A 20,994-nucleotide genomic window follows, 5' to 3' on the forward strand; every position below is an offset into this window, starting at 1 on the left:
TCAGGGTCCTGGGATCAAGCCCCGCATCGGGCTCCCTGCTCAACAGGGAGCCTTCTTCCCCCTCTCTCTCTGCCTGCCTCTCTGCTTACTTGTGATCTCTCTTTCTCTCTCTCTCTGTCAAATAAATAAATCTTAAAAAATATATATATATTAAGTACCTTAGAACAAATCAATTACAAACACGAAAAGGAAAAAATAGGAAATTACAAAATAAATTCCCAAGCTGTTTGGGGTTGAGCTATATACACACACATATTCGTCATTAAATGTATGTATACATATGTGTGTGTATATATGTGTCACACATATATGTCATTACCTTTCATGACTGTCATTTTATTTTTTTAATTAGGCTCCATGCCCAATACAGGGCTTGAACTCACGACCCTGAGAGATCAAGAGTCAGATGCTCTACCTACTGAGTCAGCCAGTTGTCCCTACAACCGTTGTCTGAGATGTCATATGGTATAAGACAATGTGCCATGAAAAAAAGAAATAAAAATTATCCATTTAGGGATGCCTAGATGGCTCAGTCGGTTAAGTGTCTGCCTACAGCTCAGGTCATGATCCCAGAATCCTGGGATCGAGTCCCACATTGGGCTCCCTGCTCCCTGGGGAGCCTACTTCTCCCTCTGTCTGCTGCTCCCCCTGTTTGTAGGTTCTCTCTCTCTGACAAATAAAAAAAATCTTAAAAAAAAAAAAACCTGTCCATTCAGTATAATGTCAACTATGTATCTATTTAACAAAATCTGTAAAGAAATATACTCCAATGTTAATAGGGTTTTTCCTCTGGGCAATACAATTCATTTTGGGGGGCATATATTCCACATTTCTTTTGCAATGATCAAGTTCACTTTTTTTTTTTAAAGATTTTATTGATTTATTTGACAGAGATCACAAGTAGGCAGAGAGGCAGGCAGAGAGAGAGGAGGAAGCAGGCTCCCTGCGGAGCAGTGAGCCCGATGCGGGGCTCGATCCCAGGACCCTGGGATCATGACCTGAGCCAAAGGCAGAGGCTTTAACCCACTAAGCCACCCAGGCGCCCCCTCAAGTTCACTTTTTAAAGACTATTTTTAGGGGTACCTGAGTGGCATTGTTGGTCTACCTTTGGCTCAGGTCATGATCCCAGAGGAGTCCCAGGATCAAGCCCTGCAGGGAGTCCCACATCCCCCCCATCCCTGCATCCCTCCCTCCCCCACCTCCCCGCATCCCTGCATAAGGTCCATTGCTCAGCAGTGAGTCCTCCTCTCCCTCTCCTTCTGCTCCTCTCCCTTTCACATGCTTGCTCTCTCAAATAAACGAAATCTTTTTTAAAAAGATTTTTTAAGAGCAGTTTTAGGTTTACAGCAAAATTGAAGGGAAAATACAGAGAGCTGCCATATCCCCATTACCCCTACATATGCACAGTCTTGCCCACTGTCAACATCTCCCACCAGAGTGGTACATGTCGAAATTGAGTAAACTAAGTTGACACATCATTATCAATTGATTTTTGACGAGGATGAGACAATTCAATGAGGAAAGAACAGTCTTTTCAACAAATGGGGATGGGAAACCAGGATATCCACATTCAAAAGAATGAAGTTGGGGGGAAAAAAGAATAAAGGTGGACCTCTACCTTATACCATACATAACATGAATTCAAAATAGATCAAACACTGAAACGTAAGATCTAAAACAATAAAACTTTTTTTTAAAGATTTTATTTATTTATTTGACAGAGATCACAAGTAGGCAGAAAGAGAGAGAGGAGGAAGCAGGCTCCCTGCTGAGCAGAGAGTCCAATGTGGGGCTCGGTCCCAGGACACTGGGAACATGGCCTGAGCTGAAGGCAGAGGCTTTAACCCACTGAGCCACCCAGGAACCCCTAAAACAATAAAACTTTTAAAATATAGGAATAAATCTTTGGGATATTGTGTTAGCCAAAACTTTTTTATGTACGGCATCAAAAGCACAAGCAAGAAAAGAAAAAATTGTAGGGGTGCCAAGGTGGCTCAGTCGGTTGGATGTCTGCCTTCGGCTCAAGTCATGATCTCAGGATCCTGGGATCAAGCCCCACATTGGGCTCCCTGCTCAGTGGGGAGTCTGCTGCTCCCTTTCCCTCTGCTGCTCCCCCTGCTTGTGCTCTCTCACTTGCTGTCTCTCTCTCAAATAAATAAATAAAATCTTTAAAAAAAAAAAAAGAAAAAATTGTTAATTTGACTTTGTCAAAATTTAAACTTTTGTGCGTCAAAGGACACTAAGAAGAAAGTGAAGACAATCCACAGAAAGGTAGAATATATTCGCAAATCATTTAAGGAATATGTATCTAGAATACATAAAGAATACTGGGGCACCTGGGTGGCTCAGTGGGTTGAGCCTCTGCCTTCAGCTCAGGTTACGATCTCAAGGTCCTGGGATCGAGCCCCGCATCGGGCTCTCTGTTCAGCGGGGAGCCTGCTTCCCTCTCTCTGCCTGCCTCTCTGCCTACTTGTGATCTCTCTGTCAAATAAAGAAATAAGATCTTATTTTAAAAAAAGAATACTTACTAATCAATAATAAAAAGGCAAATAACACAATTAGAAATGGGCAAAGGATTTGAATACATATCTCCAAAGAAGATATAAAAATGGCCAATGAGCACATGCAAAGATGCTCGACATCATTTAGTCATTAGGGACATGCATATCAAGACCATAAAGAGATACCACTTCACGCTCATAATCAAAGATGGACAAGTGCGAGCAAGTATGTGGACAAATTAGAAGCTTCACACACTGTACATGGGAATATAAAACGGTTTAGCCTCTGTGAAAAATCAGTTGTGTAATTCCTCAAAAACCTACATGGAGAGTTACACGACCCCGCCATTTTACATACAGGTATATGCCCCCCCAAAATGAAAACAGGATGCCTGACTGGCACAGGGGATGGAGTATGTGACTCTTGATCTCGAGGTTGTGAGTTCAAGCCCCACACTGGGTGTAGAAATCACTTAAAAATAAAATATTAACAAAAATGAAAACATACATCTACATAAAAACATGACAGGGACGTTAATAGCATTATTCATAATAACCAAAAGGTAGAAACAACACAAAAAGCCATCAGTTGTAGACGGGATAAACAAAACGTGGTGTATCCATACAATGGAGTATTACTCGGCAATAAGGTAAGGAGGGACTGACACAGGCATGGATGGATGCTAAAAATATTTTACTAAGTGAAAGAAGCCACAAATTATACTGTTCCATTTATAGGAGATACCCAGAATAGGCATAGAGAGAGAGACAGAGAGTAGATTCGTGGTCACTTAGGGCTAAGGAAATGGGGCCCTTGGGGGCACGACAGCAGAAGGGTATACAGAGTTTCTTTTACGAATGATGAAATGTCCTAAAACCAATTGCAGTGACAGCTACACAGCTCTGCGAATGTGTTAAAAACACTGAATTTTACACTTCAAATGGGTAAATCGTGCGGTAAGTGAATTATATCTCAACAAAACTTCCAAAAAAGGAATGAGGGGAAGAATTGGTGTTTGTAAGAAAAATGTTCACTGGAGCAGAGGATGCACGTTTTCTACTTCTCCTTCCTAAGGAATTTAATCGTGAGAAACAGAGGTAAGCTCGGCTTTTGGAAATAGGTGTTAAGGGGAAAAAAGGTGAAGGCTGTGCGTAAGGATAAGCCACAGTGACATGGGGGCTGTATATGGCTTTTATCTTAGGCGATGCATATACACAAAATGCTGCTTTTTTCAGAAAGTAAGTATTTTTTATCGAGGTAATAGAGCACAGTCCTGAGTACATGCTCCAGGGACAAAGTGTCTGGGTTCCAGTTTCAGCTCGAGCAATTGCAAGTTGTAAGACCTCAGACCTGCTAAAACAGGTGTCTTGGTTTCCTTTATTGGTAAAATGACCAAAATGATAGTCCCCATTTCATCGGGTGATTGTGAGGAGTAAATCTGTTAATACAAAGACTTGGAACACTGCCCAGTGTGTGGCAAGCGCTCAATAAATGCTAACTTGTTAGAGAATAAAGAAAAAACCAAGTGTAATATTAAAGGCTTAGTGTACAAGGGAGCATTCAGGAAGCGGCAGCAACCACTGGGTTAGCAGTGCGGTCCTGCAAAGATTTAAATTCTCCCCTTCCCCGGGCACAAGTGCGCCAGAGGCCAGAATACCACTTCCACCTTTTAGTTCATCTGCAAATAGGGGAATATGTACCTCGTGCTTCTGGTCTGTATCTCAGGTCTTGTATATAAGGAAAACTCAAAAGATCTCATATTTGAACATAGGACTTGAACTTCCAGGGCGCCTGGGTGGCTCAGTTGGCTAAGCACCTGACTTTGGCTCAGGTCACGATCTCAGGTTGGGGTGGGGGGGTGGGGCAGGCCTCCCCAGGTCAGGCCCCATGCTCAGCAGGGAGCTTGCTTCTCCCTCTCCCTCTGCCCCCACCCGCCACTCATACTCTCGCCCTCACCCTCTCTCCTCTCAAATAAAGAAATAAAAATCTTTAAAAAAAATAATAAAAGACTTGAACTTTCAAGTCTAAAAAACACAGAGAAGCTTCCCTTATTGGTTACATGGGGAAGTAAAAATCCTGAAAAACCTTCCTGTTACAGAACACGAAGGCGTGGTGGGAAAAATAAAGTTAAATTTCCTTTCAAATGCATGGCTAAACTGGCAGGAAGACAAGGAAACCCTCAGAGGCTAAAACCATTTCAAGGGCGCATACCCTGTGAGAGAAGCCGACTGAGAAAGGCAGCTGCCCTCTGGCACAGGCCAGTTCCCAGGTGACTTAGAACTTGGTTTCGAATGGTCATGCGCTGGTGACGATTCAAAGCCCACAGCACTGGGAATCAGATCAGAGAAAATATAGGAGAATATCTGTACCACCTGTGGACAGAACTTCTTACATAAACAGAATACAAGCAGTACAAAGCATAAAAGGCTGATAATTTAGGCTACATGAAATTCAAAATTTTCTTTCATCAAAAGACATCATAAAGAAAATGATGAGAGAAGCCACAAATCGTGCAGATATCTGCAACGCGTACAGTGACAAACACATAGAATCAAGGATATATGAAAGATTATAAGTCAATCAGAAAAGACAAATCACGCCACAGAAAAGCGAAAAGAGTACCACCAACAGGCATTGCACAAAGAAGAAACATTTAAAAAGATCCCTGGGGGCGCCTGGGTGGCTCAGTGGGTTAAAGCCTCTGCCTTCGGCTCAGGTCATGATCCTAGGGTCTTGGGATCGAGCCCCGCATCCGGCTCTCTGCTTGGCAGGGAGCTTGCTTCCTCCTCTCTCTCTGCCTGCCTCTCTGCCTCCTTGTGATCTCTGTCTGTCAAATAAATAAATAAAATCTTTAAAAAAAAAAAAATCCCTGATTGCCTTTGTAAGGTGTGAAATGCAAATCTCAAGGACAATAAGATAAGCTTTTATACCAACCACTTAGGCAACAATTTTTTAAAAACCAACATTAGCAAGCACCGAAATGTGCAACAACATAACCACAGATCTGTTTTGGTTTTGGCCTTGGCTCTTAACCACAGATCTCTTTTCTCATGAAGCATCCATTTTGAAAGACCACATTAAAAACTGGTCTAGTGATAATAGTAAGAGAACACATCAGGTAGAATTTTTACACTGATAGAGCTGAAGGGTAAAGACGATGACTTGACCCTGTCTAAAATGGAAAAAAAAAAAAATCCGTTCAATGTGGCAACAAAGACCAAAGGAACTCTGAGGTTTGCTTTTTAAAGACATGTAGAATGTCAAATCACACTGGGAAGTGTCGTCTGGGTACCTACTACGCATTCAAGGTCATTCAAGGTCGTCCTAGCACTCGTTTACAAAGCCCATAATAATGAATAGGTTCCAATTCCTGGAAGAAGGTCCACAGATCGGGCTGTCTTCAGATGCTCAACCTTTTAATTGCCCTTTGAAGGAAGGCACCTTGGGATGATTTTACCCCCAGTAGCATGAAGTGGAATTCTAGGGGAAGATGGGAAATGGAAGGAAGAAACGAGAGAAGGAAGGAAGGAGGAGGAATACAAGACAGGGATCCACACTGCAACATGGCAGGTGTCTTCATTTGCTATCAGCCATCCTATTCGCTCATGCATTTCTTCTTTCAACAGAACTTTGTCAGACTCCCTGCCTTGTGCCAGGCTCTGTCCGGGGCCAGGGACACAGAAACCAGTTAAAACACTGGCCTGGATCCCACAGGACTCTGCACCTAAGAGCGGGAGCCAGTGACAGCCCAGAGTGCGGAGTCATACAGCACTGAGCCCAGGATGCTGAGGGCGCACTGAGAAGCACACCTGGCACTAAACCCATAAAAGAGTTCACAAGTCAAAAAGGAATAATAAGGGGCACCTGGATGGCTCGGTGGGTTAGGCCTCTGCCTTCAGCTCGGGTCATGATCTCGGGGTCCTGGGATCGAGCCCCGCATTGGGCTCTCTGCTCAGCGGGAAGCCTGTTTCCCCCTCTCTCTGCTTGCCTCTCTGCCTACTTGTGATCTCTCTCTCTCTCTCTCTCTCTCTGTCAAATAAATAAATAAATAAATAAAATCTTAAAAAAAAAAAAAAAGGATGTGCAGGTCAGCGAGACAAGGCACACAAGCAGCCTGGTCTGGCCCCCGGTAGGTGCTCAGCATCTGCCCCTCGCCTTCCCCTTTAAAAAAAAAAAAAGGAATAATAAGACAAAAGCAGAAACAGAAACAAATGGTTTGATGCCCTAACCTCTGCTGAGTACCTTCTGGGGCTCAATTTCAGCCTGTGAGTTTCGGGCCATGACTCCACGCCGTTTTGAGGTCGCTGGACCCGGCCCTGCTTCCAAAGATCAGACTGACTTGGGGGTCCTGCACATGAAGGCAAGGATTCACTTCTGCAACTTCTGCAAACACTGATGTTTACGTGCGTAGGCACATGCACGTAGTACACGAATGGGACCATTTCCAGCGTGGCAGTTAAAATGGCTGGGTTTGAGAGGGCCCTCCTGCGTCTTTCAAATCACTTGCAAAGTCAGTCTGCAGCACGAAGGAGCTCACAGGGACAGCAAAAGGTAAAAACTGCCGTGGGGAGCCTCTTCTTACCTTTCCAGCACAAAAGCTCTTTCGTGACTTGATCGTGTATCGTAAAATTTACAGCCCCTTTAGTCAACTGTACCCAAATAATTAATGAAATAAAACAAATTGACAGTCCCCCTCAAATTGACATAAGCACTTTTAAAGCTGTATCGGCATCATCTTCGAAACTATATGATCGTTAGGAAAATCAATGTCTTTGAGGGGCGCCTGGCTGGCTCCATCAGAAGAGCATGTGAGTCCTGATCTTGGGGTTGTGAGTCTGAGCCCCATGTTGGGTGTAGAGATGACTTAAAAATAAAATCCTTGGGGTGCCTGGGTGGCTCAGTGGGTTGGGCCTCTGCCTTTGGCTCAGGTCATGTTCTCAGGGTCCTGGGATCCAGCGCACATCGAGCTCTCTGCTCAGTGGGGAGCCTGCTTCCCCCAACTCTGCCTGCCTCTCTGCCTACTTGTGATCTCTCTCTGTCAAATAAATAAAATCTTTAAAAAATAAAATAAAATAAAATCCTTGAAAATAAGTATCTTTGAGAATTAGCTCCCTTGGGTACTTTTGAAGGCACAGTTCAAAAAAAACCCTCCTCATCACACAATTTTAAATGTTCCCATTTATTCCTTAACCAAAGAAATTTGGGGGAAACGCATGTAATCCAAAGGGGCATCATTCTAGCCATCCAAATCATCCTGATTCACTACCCACAGTACAAATGAGCAGGGACATGTTAGAACATGAGCTTAAAGACAAAATTTTACTACCCAACCCCTACAGCCACAGCTGCCACTAGATAATTCGGAACATACTAGCTTAGCAATAGGTAAATATTAACATTATCCTCTTTTTACATTTTTATTATAATTTGAGGCCTTTCGAGAGGAGTTATTGAAAGCACAAGCTATAAAAGTAGACGAGATGACCCACTAACGTCAGAACTCACGATATCCGTGTAGACATAGGACTAGAGGCCAGATCTCCTATGCCATGGCTATTCATCTCTTCTTGGGTTCAGAGAATCTCATTTTGAAATACACAGCATCTGCAACCGTAAATCCAATTAAAATGACTTACTTCAGCTCATAAGGCATGCAGGAGAACACACAACATCTGTTCGTGGTCCCTGGAACGTATTAACTAAGGAAGAAAACCTGACCCTCTTTTGTAAACTGTCAAGTGCGAAACGGCAAATAAAGACCCGGCTGGCTGCTGCCTTTTGCTGTGATGAATCACATGATTCAGCTGCAGTTGCAAACTCAAAGATGTCCCTCAGATGCACATATTACTTTTAAGTGTCATCAAAGAGCCTAAGAATATCTAATCACGCCATTTCAGTTTAAATGGAGGGAAGATCATTTAAAATCATTCTGTATGGTTTTTCTTATGAGACCGTATATTGAACAGCAGAACAGCTAATGCCTCAACTTAACTAACAGTGGCACAATGGTGCAAATGAAGGCTCGAGGAAGAAAAAACCACGATGTCCACCACCCCACCCGCCCCGATTGTGAAGGTAACTGTCTGGCTGACCGCCGCAGCAGATGCTGACCCAGCCAAAGTATATTTGAAAAGGCAGGGGCGCCTGGGTGGCTCAGTGGGTTAAAGCCTCTGCCTTCGGCTCAGGTCATGGTCCCAGGGTCCTGGGATCGAGCCCCACATTGGGGGGGGGGGGGTCTCTGCTCAGCGGGGGGCCTGCTTCCTTCTCTCTCTCTGCCTGCCTCTCTGCTTACTTGTGATCTCTGACAAATAAATAAAATCTTTAAAAAAAAAAAAAAAAGGCAGTTCAACCACAACCAGACCAGACTTTCTGGCCACAGAGTTATTTAAAATTAATATTCTAGTAGCATCTACAAGCTTCCTATCTGGCCCAGAAGCTTTACAAAGAGAGCCATTAGCAACTTACTAAAAATGAAGTCAGTATATAATTATATATAATACATATGAAATATGTATATAACGTAGACACATTTGCATGCACGTATAAAAAAAACTATATAACTTGATTTTAAAACTTGATTTCCAGTGAAGAAAATGTTGTCAGTGAACTCTTGGAGGGGGTGGGTGGGAAGTGATAAGTTGATTTTTTAAAGTTCGGATTTCTTATGAAGTGAGTAAGAGATAATTTGAATATCAATAAATTAATAATGGTGACACTGAAATTAGATTTTTTTTTTAGATTTTATTTATTTATTTGACAGAGAGAGAGACAGCGAGAGTGGGAATGCAAACAGTGGGAGCGGGAGAGGGAGAAGCCGGCTTCCCGCAGAGCAGGGAGTCCGATGTAGGGCTCAATCCCAGGACCCCGGGATCACCACCTGAGCCGAAGGCAGACGCTTAACCCACTGAGCCACCCAGGTGCCCCCTGAAATTAGATTTTAAAGCCATTGGCTCTTTACATCCATAAATATATATCAGACAAATGAGGATCAATTTCTTTTTTTTTAAAGATTTTATTCATTTATTTGACAGAGATCACAAGTAGGCAGAGAGGCAGGCAGAGAGAGAGAGAGGAGGAAGCAAGCTCCTTGCTGAGCAGAGAGCCCCATGTGGGGCTCGATCCCAGGACCCTGGGATCATGACCTGAGCCTAAGGCAGAGGCTTTTAACCCAATGAGCTACCCAGGCGTCCCGAGGATCAATTTCTTAAATAATGTCTCTACTAGATCTCCTGTTTAAAAAAAAAAAATCTCCCGTTAATGTTAATTATTTTCCTAAGTAGCTAGAGGTGGTCTCCATGTAAAATTGGGCCAGTCTATCAAGGACATACAGAAAGATTAAATAAATTGTATGTACTTATTCAGACACAAACAATGTGAATAACTGTGTAGAAATGCATCATTCTCAAACACAACAGCTTCTCCATGGGTTTATTGCAACTGTGAGTTCACTAAGACAAAACTGGACAAACGCTTTCTTTGTGCTAAAAAGACGCAGTAGCCTCTTTGTGCTCTACAAAAGAAAAACGTGTAAATAACACAACAGGCTGATTTCACATATTTCATTTCCTGTACTCTTGCATCAAAAGTTTCAGAATGAAACCATTTAAAAATAAACACACTAAAAAATAAAAATAATAAAAATTAAAATAAACACACTGACATGTAAGCCATGTATCAGCATACAGGATATGATCCCAGTTTGCTAAAATACCTAGATATATGCGGGTTTTTCAGTTGTTATTCTCACCAGTTAGAAATAAGCTCCCTGAAGGCAGGGATTTTTGTTGTTGACTGAAATAACCCAACAGTGTCTAGCCCATAAAAGGTGATCAATAAATGTTTATTGAATTGATAATCTGTGTCCATAGAAAATTTCCGAACCCGAACTGTTAGTAGCGCTTTCCTCCAGAGAGTAGGACTGGGCTGGGCACGAGGGTAACTCACTTATTAGTTTACGGGCATATGTTGTTTAGATGTTTTACAAAGATCATAGACAAATAATTTAAACAGGGGCGCCTGGCTGGCCCAGTTGGTGGAGTATGCGACTTTGAATCTCGGGGCCGTGAGCTCAAACTCCCACGCTGGGTGTAGAAATTACTTATAAAAAATAGAACCTGGAAAAAGAATTTTTTAATTAAAAATAAACACAGAAAAAAACGGAAAAGTAAAAGATACTTCCTTTCCAAAAGCAAACAAACAAAAAAACACGCCACCCACAGGAAAGGAGGAGTACGTAAGGCACTTGGCAAAGGGAAGAGCGCTGGGGAAGAAAGCGAGAAAAGAAAGGGATGAAGGGCCAAAAAGTACCTGAGGAAAATGAGGTGCGCAGGTGGGAAGGGCCAGGGGGCCCACCTCTACCCAAGAGCTTGCTGCCCCCGGGCTGCTGGGCCTCACCTGGCCTAGGTCTCCAGTAGGTGTTTATCTCTGAGCAAGGCTATGGAGCTTTCGCGTCCTCTCCCTCCCTCCCTCCTTCAGATTAAAAACCACCCAGTGGAGACAGTGGATTTTCCTAAAACAAAGGCAGGAGCTGCCACTGTCTTGGGGACCCGCCTACCAATCACAGCCTCATGAATTCATTACTCAGTAAGTGGAGGGAGATTTTGAGAGGGACTGAATCATTCCAGAAGGAGCACTACACATAGGTGGTGACTGACTCTAAGTACAAATAGGGATGAATCAATGTTTCTCCTTCTTCAAACAACAAGCAGAACTGGCCTATACTTACCTGTCTAGGCCCCACACTCTATTTTCCTAAAAGACATCTCCGGCCACAGGGAAGGGGGTCACACTCTTGATGGACAAATGGGCTTGTCCAGCCCGGAAAGGTCTTTACAGATTCCTAGTCAATGTGGGATCCAACCGTGTGCCTCTCTTTTGCCCCGATATTGTCCCATTCTGGTTCCACACAGACTCGTGTGCCAAATGCGAACCAAAAACACTAAGACAACTGAGTTAGTGATTATAGTGCACTATTTTTGTCTTCATTTGTGCTTTTGTTTTTCCTTGGAAAACCGCTCTTGAATATTTACATGTTTGCCTCTCAAGCTTTTTGCAAGGTCTCCAGAGTAAGTCTCCTAATAGGAAAGAGTTAATATATCTCAATCTTTCTACACTCATGAAACACTATGGATGAATAACCACGCCGAATGAGCAATGAGGGGCCAGAATGCATCATAATAAATAAATCCCAAATACCTTAAATGTGAATTCCCCATATTTAGGAAGACCTCAATTTGTACAACTATAAAAGTGAAGATCAGACACTCCCTAAATTCATCTACGAATTCAATGCGACTCCTGGCAAAATCCCAGCCAGTTTTTAATGCAGAAAACGACAAGCTAATCCTAAAAATTCATATGGAGACGCAAGGCTCCCAGAATGACAACGACAATCTTGAAAAATTCACACTGTCGGATTTCACATTTTCGTACATGGCTACGGTAACCAAGAGAGCGATAGCGGTATAATGATGGACTTAGGGACAGATCAGTGGAATCGAATTGAGAGTCCAGAAATAAACCCTTACATTATGGTCAGTTGATTGAAAGCCGGGGTACTAAGACATTTCAGTGGGAAAGAATATTCTTTCAACAAACGGTGTTAGGGACACCTGGATACATGGACATGCAAAAGAAGAAACCCGTAACTCACATAATGCACAAAAATCAACTCAAAATGGGTCAGACCTAAATGCAAGAAAACTATAAAACTCCGATGAAAACGGAGGTGTGATTTTGTGACCTTGGATCAGGCCAGTGTTTCTTACATAGGACACCAAATGCTCAGGAGACATGAGTAAAAAATAAGCCAACAAGTACATAAAAAGATGCTCAACAGTAACGAATCGTCTGGGAAATGTGAACCAAAACCACAGTGAGCTGTCTATCCCCTCCCGCCAGGCAGGACTGCTAGTACCAGAAAGAGGAAGAAGGAAGAAATGTTGGGGAGGATGCAGAGAAAAGGGAGCCTTTGTGCCCTGTTTGGTGGGAATGGAAACTGCCACGGCCATGATGGAAAACAGAATGGAGGTTCCTCAACAAATTAAAAATAGAACTACCATAATATCCAGCAATCCTGCTTCTGGGGGTCTACTTCTGAGGAAAACAAAACACTAACTCCAAAAGAGATCTGTGCAATGAACACTGCATGTTCAGATATCAAAAAGATAGCTGTTCAGGACAACAGCCAAGATACGGAAGCCACTTAAGTGTCCATCCACAAAGGAATGGATAAAGACAACGTGGTGTGTGTGTGTGTGTAAAATGAAATAAATTCAGCCATAAAAAGGAAATGTTGCCATTTGTGAAAACATGGGTGGACCTTCAGGGTGTTAGGATGATCTCACTTACATGCAGAATCTTTAAAAAAAAAAAAAAAAAAAAAGCCAGCTCACAGAGCACAGATTGGTGGTTGCCAGAGGCGGGGGAGGGGTCAAAATCTACAAACTTCCAGTTACAAAATAAACAAGTCATGGGGATCTAATGTATAGTATTAATTAATAACACTGTATTGCATATTTGAAAGTTGCTAAGAGAGCACATTTTAAAAGAACTCATCATAAGAATAAGATTTTGTAAATTATGTGTGGTGATTGATGTTAACTAGAGCAATCGTGATCATTCTGCTATATATACAAACATCCAATGTTATAGACCTGAAACGAATGTTATATGTCAACTGTATCTCAATTAAAAAAAAAAAATTGAGGATAGAGACTCAAAACAAAGAAAGGAAAAAAGAGGGGGAAATTTGACTTCAAAGTTTGAAATGTTTTTGCGCTTCAAATGAAACCATCAAGAAAATGAAAATATAGCCCACAAAATAGGAGAAAATATTTACAAATCAAATATTTGGTAAGGATTTTGTATAAGGACTACAGAAAGAACTCTTATAACTAAATAGTAAAAAAAAAAAAGGAATAGTCCAATTTAAAAAAGGGCAAAGAATCCGCATAGACATTTCTCCAAAGAAGACATACAAATGGCTAATAAGCACATGAAAAGATGCTCAACTTCACTAGTCCTCAGGGAAATGCAAATCCAAACCACAATGAGAAACCACTTCACACCCACAGGGATGGCTGGAATCAAAAAGACAAGATTAACTAGTCCTGGGAAGAAGAAATTGGAACCCTCACGCGGGGATGGCTGGAATGTAAAATGTTACAGCTGCTTAGGAAAAGTCTAGGAACTCCTCAAGAGATTAAACACACACCCACTCTACGACCTAGAAATTCCCCTCCTAGATATATGCTGAAGAGAAATGAAAACATATGTCCACACAAAATCTTGTATAAGAATGTTCACAACAATGTTATTCACAACAGCCAAAAAGGTGGAAACTCAGGGCACCTGGATGGCTCAGTCCATGAAGCAGATGCCTTCGGCTTGGGTCATGATCCCGGGGACCTGGGACGGAGTCCCTGTGTCGGGGCTCCCTGCTCAGTGGGGAGTCTGCTTCTCCCTCTCCCTCTGACACTCGCCCTGCTTGTGTTCCTGTCAAATAAATAAAATCTTTTAAAAAGGTGGAAACTCAAATGTCCATCAACTGAAGAAACAGATCATTAAAATACAGTGTATCTCCATACAATACGGTAATATTCAGCCACGTAAGAGAATGAAATGCCGACCTGTGCTACAACATGAATGAACCTTTAAACGTCATGCTAAGAGAAAGAAGCCAGCAACAAGAGATCACATATCTTCTGAGTCTGTTTCTCTGGAGTGTCCAGGACAGGCTAGTCTGGAGAGGTAGAAAGCGCTGTGTGACACTGGCCACCAGGGGCTGGTGGGAAGAGCTGCAGGGAGGAAACAGGGAGTGCCAGGTTGCTTTCTGGGGTCCCAGGAAAGTTCAAAACTTCTGAGACAGGAATCCATCAGAATCCTCGAGGAGAACATAGGGAGTAACCTCTTTGATATCAGCCACAGCAACTTCTTTCAAGATATGTCTCCAAAGGCGAAGGAAACAAAGGCAAAGATGAACTTTTGGGACTTCATCAAGATCAAAAGCTTCTGCATAGCAAAAGAAACAGTCATCAAAACAAAGAGGCAACCCACGGAATGGGAGAAGATATTTGCAAATGACAGTACAGATAAAAGGTTGATATCCAGGATCTATAAAGAACTCCTCAAACTCAACACACACAAAACAGATAATCATATTAAAAAATGGGCAGAAGATATGAACAGACACTTCTCCAATGAAGACATACAAATGGCTACCAGACACATGAAAAAATGTTCATCATCACTAGCCATCAGGGAGATTCAAATCAAAACCACATTGAGATACCACCTTACACCAGTTAGAATGGCCAAAATTAGCAAGACAGGAAACAACGTGTGTTGGAGAGGATGTGGAGAAAGGGGAACCCTCTTACACTGTTGGTGGGAATGCAAACTGGTGCAGCCACTTTGGAGAACAGTGTGGAGATTCCTCAGGAAATTAAAAATAGAGCTTCCCTATGACCCTGCAATTGCACTGCTGGGTATTTACCCCAAAGATACAGATGTAGTGAAAAGAAGGGCCATCTGTACCCCAATGTTTATAGCAGCAATGGCCACGGTTGCCAAACCGTGGAAAGAACCAAGATGCCCTTCCCTTCCACGGATGAATGGATAAGGAAGATGTGGTCCATATACACTATGGAGTATTATGCCTCCATCAGAAAGGACGAATACCCAACTTTTGTAGCAACATGGACAGGACTGGAAGAGATTATGCTGAGTGAAATAAGTCAAACAGAGAGAGTCAAGTATCATATGGTTTCACTTATTGGTGGAGCATAACAAATAATATAGAGGACAAGGGGAGATGGAGAGGAGAAGGGAGTTGAGGGAAATTGGAAGGGGAGGTGAACCATGAGAGACTATGGACTCTGAAAAACAACCTGAGGGTTTTGAAGGGGCGGGGTGCGAGGGTGGGGGAACCAGGTGGTGGGTATTAGGGAGGGCACAGATTGCATGGAGCACTGGGTGTGGTGAAAAAACAATGAATACTGTTACGCTGAAAATAAATAAGAAATTTAATTAAAAAAAAAAACTTCTGGTTATAACTGCACATGTCTGTAATTACACTAAAAACCACTGGAATGTATACTTCAAATGGGTTAATTGCATGATATGTGAATTATATCTCAATAAAGCTTTAAAAAAAAAAACTTGAATGGGGAGCGCCTGGCTGGCTCGGGTCAGTAGAGCATGCGACTCTTGATCTCCAGGTCATGAGTTCCAGCCCCACGCTGGGTACAGAGATGACTTAAACAAATAAAACTTGAAAAAAAAAACTTGAATGGGACGCTGGTTCTCTCACTGGCTTGTTAACAAAACTCTTTTCTGCTCCTCCTTGCTAGAAATCGATCTTGTTTCCTTTTCAAAATAATGCAAAAAAAATCATGCGAAAATTTATGTGAAAACAGAGTAGACCCATCTCAATAAAGTTTCCGGCACTTAATTTTCCAGAGACAGAATACACACGTGTAAACTGTGAGTGTTGCGAAAAAGTCTGTTTTCCCGGCATCTGCAGGCTTAACAGCCAACTTAACTTCTTCATGGCAGAGATGACAATGTCATCACTAAATATCTGAAAGAAAGTCAAAGAGAAGATACTCGATCTTTAAGAGTACACTGCAGTTGGGGCGCCTGGATGGCTCAGTGGGTTAAAGCCTCCGCCTTCGGCTCGGGTCGTGATCCCAGGGTCCTGGGATTGAGCCCCGCACCGCATCGGGCTCTCTGCTCGGCGGGGAGCCTGCTTCCCCCCCTCTCTGCCTGCCTCTCTGCCTACTCGTGATCTCTGTCTGTCAAATAAATAAATAAAATCTTAAAAAAAAAAAAAAGAGTACACTGCAGTGTTACTGAGTGTCACTATTCCTACTGCCTGGGTACCCTGAAAAACTATGACTCAACTATTAGCTAAGCCCCAAACTTTGGGTAAAATAGTCCTTCTTTCCAATATGCCATCAGGCTTTGGTTTTTCCATTAAAATATAATTTTTTAAAGAAAATTATACCATGTATTTATTTACTTATTTAAGATTTTTTATTTATTTGACAGAGGAGAGGTCACAAGGAGGCAGAGAGGCAGGCAGAGAGAGAGGGAGAAGCAGGCTCCCCGCCGAGCAGAGAGCCCGATGTGGGGCTCCATCCCAGGACCCTGAGATCATGACCTGAGCTGAAGGCAGAGGCTTAACCCACTGAGCCACCCAAGTGCCCTATACCATGTATTTAAAATGACAGGAGATAAATGAATAAAGGTCGTCTCCATTGAAAAGCAAGAGTGGCTGCTTAAAATTTCTGTTAAAGGAAGAGTAAGATGGGAAGGGATTCATCTGTGGCATGAATTTAAACCACAAGGCCCTCAACTACGGATTTTGTGAACCCAGAAAGAAGGACCAGTTAGCACTGAGGCCGCGGTTCCGCTCGCTGGAGAGCTTTCCGCGCAAACCTCTTCTTCACCCCCAGGCACGGATTACACCAGTGTAATCTGTGATCCTGAGCAAAGGAACATGATGGGTCAAAGGGGCCTGTGAGCCGATCTGGCAGCGTGAACGTCTGAAAAACAAACTACAGAAATGCCCTGTCTTGTGCGGCTCGGCCTCCCCTCCGGGCCTGCCGTCCTCCTCGCGTCAGCGCCGCTTGGGGAAGAAGAGGTCATGGGCAAACCTTCACCGTGGGACACAAACAACGGTCCCTTCTGCCTGATCTTTCTCTCTCTGTACTCACCCAACCAGGCTTTAAATACCACCCAGAAGCCTGGGGGCTCCCCAGTCTAGATCCCCACCCAAGATCCCTTCCTTAAACACAAACGCGGGATGCCTCATCCAACTGCTAACTTGACACGTGGGCATCTAAGCCCCTCAGAGTGAACAGGTCAAACAGGTCAAACAGAGCCAAACTGCTGCTCCTCGTCACGCACCTCTGTCTCCACGGATGACGATTCCTGCCATCCTTTTGCTCGAGCTAAAATTCTTAGAGCCGATCCCAGACTCTTCTGCTTTCTCTCCTACCATATACCCAACCCGTTAGCAAATCCTTTTGGCTCTGTCTTCAAAATATACCCAGAATCTGAGCACCTCCAAAACCACCTCTCCGGTTCAAGCCAGCATCATCGGTCCTAACAGTCTCCCGGCTTCAGCCTCTGTCTTCCTTTCCACCTAGTGTCCTCGCAGCGCCCGGAGCGACAGAAGTCACTCCTTTGCATAGCACCTTCCTAGAGCTCCTCGTCTGACTCAGGGTGAAAGCCAAAAGCCTCACCAGTCCTATACGATCCAGACCTGGAACCTTTCTCACTTCATCTCTGTCTGTGTCCCTCACTGTCACTCTCTGTCCCTATCTCTCCATCTCTGCCTGTCTTCTCTTTCACACACACACACACACACACAAGTTGCTTCAACTTGTCAGTATTCTCCCATCTCTGGGCCTTTACACCCACTGTCCCCTCTGCCCGGAGCACCTCTCAGGACACACTTCCTCACCTCCGTGAGGTCTTTGCTCACTGTCACCTTGCTAGTGCCAGAAGGAGCCAGCCTGTCAGAGCCTTACATCTGTCAGACATATACAATGAGGGGATGGTTTGGGTGAGAAATAAATTTTAAGAAGTGCTGCGAGTTGGCCTCTTGCCAGGAGCTAATTGCCTCCAGGACAAGACCTTGGTGGCCACGGAGAAGGGAAACTCACCTTGGCAACGGTCAGATAGGAGGCATCTCCCCTTGAGGGGCTTGCCTGTGCTTCTGCCCTGGGGTGGGTGGGGTGCTCCTTTGAGAAGATGCTATAATAGGGACATTTGCTTTCCTTGGGGACAGCTTCTAAGACTGACTGCCTCCTCTGGCGAGCACTTACAGGCATGACCGAGAAATGCAATGGGTAAAATGCATCTTGATTTCCTGATAGATTTTTTTTAAACATTTATTTATTTATTTGAAAGAGAGTGAGAGCAGGTGGGGGGGAGGCAAACAGAAGGAGAGGGAGAGAATCCCATCAGACTACCCGTTGAGCAGCATGAGGTTGGGGGGTGGGTTCCATCCCACGACCCTGAGATCATGACCTGAGCTGGACGGTTTCGACTGAGCCACCCAGGCATGCCCCTCCCGACAGATTTTGAACAAACTACATTTGTTTTACAAGAAAGTAAAATATTACAATTTCACATAGTGTAATATCTTCACTTACGGGAGAACAGAGCTTTTACTGATAAGATATTTAACATCAAGAGCCACCCAAAACACAACTAAGATCTAGAAAAACAGAAAGTAAAAGGCTTTTATGCAATCAGGATAGATAGCACGGAGTCCGGGCACTAAAGTTCACATACGTGAGTAGAAGCAGACCCCTCGGGGCCCTACTCGTGGTCTACTGATTCATAATTTGCAGACAAATCGTGTCCATGCCTACCTCACAGCAACACACTGGAAGGAGCAATGGTGGAGGGGCCGGAGGCTCAGGAAGGGCCTGCTGGTTGGCAGAAACAGTTAAAGTAATAGCAGCAAGAAAGGACGGCTAACAGGGAGGGGATGGAGGAAACGATCAGAAAAACAGGCATTACAAATGCAGAGGCAGAACAATCTGTACCCCATTTCATGCAGGGACAAACAGCCCTCCCGACTCTAGGAGCCCTTGAGGCCACACTAAACACAGCACATGGAAATAACTAATGCTATTACAAGGATAATCTGGAATCATCCAGAAAAGATGCAATTATTACCAGGTTCAGGAGCCAGCTGAGGAAATAATCTTTCTGAAAAGCTTCCCACCCAAAATGGCTACAGATCTGGGGATGGAGGAGGGGGGTGGGGGGGGCGGAGGTGATTGAGTACCCAAAGGGCTAAACCTCAGTTACCCTGAAAAATCAGTTATACGGAGCACACTCAGAGCACAGTGCTGCCTGGCACATGTCAGCGTCGGGGCGTACGTGTGCACACCATACCACAATGTATACTGCATATTAACTCCTGTTGTGATTAACACATCCTCTGGAGCTGAACTCCTACAAAATAAACCTTGCAGTGAACAGGTTTTCACGACTACTTATCTGAGTTATCTGAGGTTACCTTAGATCAGTATAGTTTGCATTCTTTGGTCCTGCAAGGAATGTAAAACATTTCTTTTCTTTTGTTCCTCTTCCCCCCCCCCCATCATCAGGTAAGGAAGGTGTGAGTAGGAAAAAAGCCTTTATTTGAGGGCAAGTTCAAAAGGTGATTTTATAATAAATGTGGGCTACTTCTGTACTAGACTTTTATAAGTTTAGGGAAAGAACGTCAACGAACTTCAATACCAGGATGCCTGCCACAGATGAGAGTAAGAAAGAAGATTCGCTTCTTCCCAGCTGCAGACCTATGGATCGGCTCTCTCTGAATGTTCCACAGAAACCACATATGCCAAGTTGAACCCAAAATCTGTTTGTCCTTCCTCCACCCTGTCACACTAACCAGAAACCTGGAATTAACCCAGTCTAATCCCCTGCCCCTTAAACCTCACAACCAGTCACCAAGTCAAATCTCTTCTACCCTCTCAATTCTGCAAGCTTGTCCTCTTTGCCCAGAACTCACTTGGCCCATACATTCATGCAGACTTACTGAGCCTTCTACAAATGCCTTCTAACTGGCCGCCCTACTTCTGGGCTTCCTCTCTACTGCACAGTCCACATGCTGTGGCCTCTGCACAAGCGCGAGAATGAGAGTCATAAAAACAAGAAGCCCCACCAGGCACAGCCACTGTTGACCACTGTGCACACCATCCAGGGTACAACCCTAGCAGGGGCACTTTTCAGGATGCGGTCTGTGTGAATGGAGCCCTGAAGAGTTGTGCAGTGTACAACTTGTATAACCGCATGCAGCAATTTTGCCATGTTCCTCTGCTTACAACACTCCTTTGGCTCCCCATTGCCCTACAAATCAAGTAAAGCCCTTTAGTATGTATTGCAAGACGGCCTGATCTGCAAATTTCTCTCTCCTGTACTTTCTACACTTTAGACTCCAATCATTCAAAAACAAAACAATTCCCCAAAGCTACTATGCTGCTCCCTTTCCGCTTGTTTTTGTTAACTCTTTATTAGTTCTTTTGCCTAGAATACCCCTCTCCCCTATCTATCCGCACCACACTCCATCCCCTATCCCCAATCCACCAGGAAATGTGCCCACCCTGAAGATTCAGAAAGAGGCAACCATTTCCTCCCTGGCTGCCCCTCAGCAGATACTGCACAAGCACGTGTAATTCAGCTTATTACATGGTACCATGTTTCTCCTAGCAAGTACTTCATGAATGATCATGATTGAAACGATCTTTCGGAAAGTTCTGTACCACAATGAAAAGCTTTAGGAACATATTTTTTAAAATATGTGACCATTTAAAAAAATTTTAAATATATGAAATATATGTGAAATCCTTTTCACATGTAAAATGATTGTACTATGACATGTGTTCTACCAGCACGTGTACACACCACTTCCAGGACACTTTGTTGGTGTGTAAGGTGGAAGACTGCTAAAAAGGCTGAAAG

The sequence above is a fragment of the Martes martes genome, assembly GCF_963455335.1.
Source record: "Martes martes genome assembly, chromosome: X".
Lineage (NCBI taxonomy): Eukaryota > Metazoa > Chordata > Mammalia > Carnivora > Mustelidae > Martes > Martes martes.